The sequence below is a fragment of the Triticum aestivum genome, chromosome 3B (genome assembly GCF_018294505.1).
Source record: "Triticum aestivum cultivar Chinese Spring chromosome 3B, IWGSC CS RefSeq v2.1, whole genome shotgun sequence".
Classification (NCBI taxonomy): Eukaryota; Viridiplantae; Streptophyta; class Magnoliopsida; order Poales; family Poaceae; genus Triticum; species Triticum aestivum.
The window spans coordinates 616987269-616990988 of NC_057801.1; positions in this window are offsets into that span (position 1 = coordinate 616987269).

Here is a 3720-nt window from a genome sequence, read left to right on the forward strand (position 1 = left end):
ACTTAGGCTGGCCGGCATGTGTCCTTCTTCGTTCCTGTGTCTGTCCCTTCGGGGAAATGTCACGCGATGAATACCGGAGTCCTGTTAGCCCGCTACAGCCAGGTTCACCGGAGTCCTTCTAGCACAGTGCTATAGCCTGGATCTACTCGCCGATGACCGACACGTTCGATGCTGGGTCATGGATGCCTGTCCCTGTAAGTTTGTGCCACTTTGGGTTTACGACTAGCCATGTCAGCCCGGGCTCCTTATCATATGGATGCTAGCGACACTATCATATACGTGTGCCAAAAGGCGCAAACGGTCCCGGGCAAAGGTAAGGCGACACCCGTGGGAATACCGTGCGTGAGGCCGCAAAGTGATATGAGGTGTTACATGCTAGATCGATGTGGCATTGATTCGGGGTCCTGACACTTCCTCACTCGTACAGAAAACGCCTGCTCCTCTTCTTCCACTCCTACAGAAATCCCCATCCCTCCTTCTTCCCCACTCGCACTGCCACTAGGCTCGTCTCTGGCTACTCTGCTCAAACCCGTGACCTCGGCGCGACGCCCACAAGGAAAATGGATTCGGCTGGCCCAAGCACCAAGAAGATGAGGCTCCCGCCAGCGGCGACGCCGATTGTAGATCCCGCACCCGGTAGCGCGGGGAGAAGCAGCGAGCCCCCCCCCCACCCGGATCTGAGGAACCGGTAGAACCTCCGGTGGACCGCATCAGCGATCTCCCGGACGTCATCCTTGAGGAGATCATCTCGCTTCTCCCCACCAAGGATTGCTGCCGCACACAAGTCCTCTCAACTCGGTGGCGCCCTCTATGGCGCACCGCGCCCCTCAATCTCGACTGTCGTCAGATATCTGTCCTTCCTAAATTTGATCTCATCAGAGCCATCGTCTCTTCTCACAATCAGGGCCCCGTTCAATGCCTCTGCATCTCGACAAGCTACCTGCTGTCCATAACCGGCAAGGTGGACGCTTGGCTGACATCCCCTGAATTAGGAAAACTCCAGCAGTTTGAGTTCTACCATTACCATGAAAGTTTCATACCACGAACATACCAAGAATTCGTGCCCACACCACCATTGTCCATCTCGCGGTTTTCCTCCTCTCTCCACACCGCCACCTTCACTCGGTGCCATCTACCAGACGATCTGGTACAAATGCTTCGACTCCCACTGCTAAAAAAACTTTCCCTTGTGGTGGTTTATCTGTCGGAGGCCTCACTGCACAGCATCATCCACTCCAGTTGCCCTGCCCTGGAGCGCTTGTTGATTGTTTTGGGAATAGAAATCGGTATCAGTTGTCTCCAAATAAAGTCGCCTCACCTTAAAAGCATTGGAATTTGTTTTGAAGGACAACGGCTCATCATCGAAGATGCCCCCTCACTTGAAAGGTTGCTGCTTCAAAAAATTTATACACCTTCAGAAATAACTGTCGTCTCTGCGCCGAAACTAGAGACCTTGGGTGTAATTTGTGACCCGTTTAATAATCACAAGGAGTTGGTGTTTGGCTCCTCACCTTTTCAGGTACCGTATATTATCATCTACACATTTGTAATCATATGCTGCATTTTTCATTTGTGCGCATAAGTTTTATATCATCTTGCAGTACACTTTGGGTACTAATATTATGTTATATGCTCAATGAAGAGTTCGTCCATTGATAGCCTATCAATGCTGCTTGATTCTGTCAAGATCATATATATCAGAATGTATAGTTTTGATCTGGACATAATTATTGGCTTGCTGCGATGCTTTTGATCTCTGGAGAATTTATACATAGAGGTGATGATTTCATGCACATTGAAAGCCCGTATATATTGTACTAGAATTAACTGTTCAGTTGTCGTTCTTTCGACATACTCTTTTTTCAGACCTTAACTGTTTTCAATCTTCATGTCTACTTAGGCAGAACTACATGGGGAAAACATATAACCAATCATTGGCGTAATAAGCACAAGGATTTTCTTAGTTCTCATGACATTCGTTTGAGGACAATAACGATGGGACGATATGCATCCAACCAGGCAAATAGAAGCTGTGTCACATTCTTCCCGTTGAATGCGAGGTTACTATTGTCCATGAGGCTTAATTTTTACAGCAAGAGATTTCTCACGGACGAACATGTTGAACAGCAAAAAAAGAAGTTTCAGGTGGACAAATGGGCTTCTAAACGTGCTCGGCTTCTATTTACAACAAGTTGTAGACATCCTAAAATATATATTTTTGCACATGATGTTGATTTTATGGATCAGACCGATCCATTTGTTTGTGACTACAAAAAAGAGTGGTTGGGTTAGATGTTACTGTCAGTTTAATCCGGGTTTTGTCTAAAAATTTGATGAACAATTAATCCTTGGGCTTTTTGTACCTTTTGAATGCTTGACTTGCATGTTGTTGCCCTCGTACTCCCCTCCACCTGCCACTACACTGCCACATCTTCCATGGCTGCTGTTCGTTCCAAGGCCTTGCTGTCGTTCTCCGCCTTGGTTAGCTCGTTGTGCTCGTCGCCGTCTGGTGCTGTCAACATGGTCAACAACCAAGAGGAATCGGGAGATGACTGTACGTGGAGAGGCTGACAGTAGGGACCCACCAGGGTCATTGCATTTTGCAAGCAGGTGCCTCGTTATTACAAGCCAAAACAATACTGCCTCCTAATTGTTTGACAACTAGGTTCCACGCCATTGTCAATATAGTCAATAAACGAGAAAATTACACAACGAGCGGATAACACCAGGGACCCAGCAGCTCGCCCAGTTGTTTTTCAGTTTCAGAGACGGCGCTCAACTGCGCTCTATGCGGGGCCAAGCCCTGTCTAGCCCACGCTTATGCTTTTATTAAGCACATGACGAGCCCAGTTGATATTTTTTCTTACTGAAATTGGCTAGCCCAGTTCTTTATTTTTTTGGACAACACCAAAACCGAGGCCTACTTGCTTTTCTCAGCCCTGCTGGGCTGCAAATCTTTCAAGACGAGGAGGAATAAGAAATGGGCTTCCCCAGAAAACGGGCTATAAGTTGTAAGAAATGGGTTGTAAATTTTCAAACCAAAGCCAACCGGAAATTGCATTAAAATGTCATTTTTTCCAGGATTTCTCTACTCTCTACTCTTATAAAAACCAAAGCCAACTGGCAATTACATTAAAATATCATCTTTTGACCCACAAGATAAACTACTCATACAAATGCATCTTCATGTTCCGTGCAACGAACGGGCATCTTGCTACTTAAGATTCTAAATTTCATTCATTTTTTTGCGGAGAATTGTTTTTTGAATTTTATTTTGATATAATTTTTTGAAAACTATTTTTAACGTGACTCGAAATTTCGTGATTAAAAGAGTTCGGACCCCACCGAAATATGCAAAATTTCGTTGATTTTTTTAGCAGTGCCCAGAATATATGCTCTGTAATGCTAATAAAAAGAATATGGGCTTCAAATAACCTTAAGAATTAGCAAATGGGCTGTAAATTATTGAAAATAATGGCTAATAGGTTGTATGCTGTTTTCCACAGATCTGGAGGCTGACCCCTGGGCCTACTAGGTTGACAATGATGCTGTCCTAAAAAAAATTTGATGCGTACGCAAGGCTTTTTCAACTTAGTCAACACACAACAGTGATTGTTGGATGTCCATCCAACGGCCGCCATGCTTCTTCAATCTCTGATCTTCCTGCTCTAGCCGCCCAAACCAGCGCAGGTGGGACTGCCTGCTCCCTCCTCCCTTGGC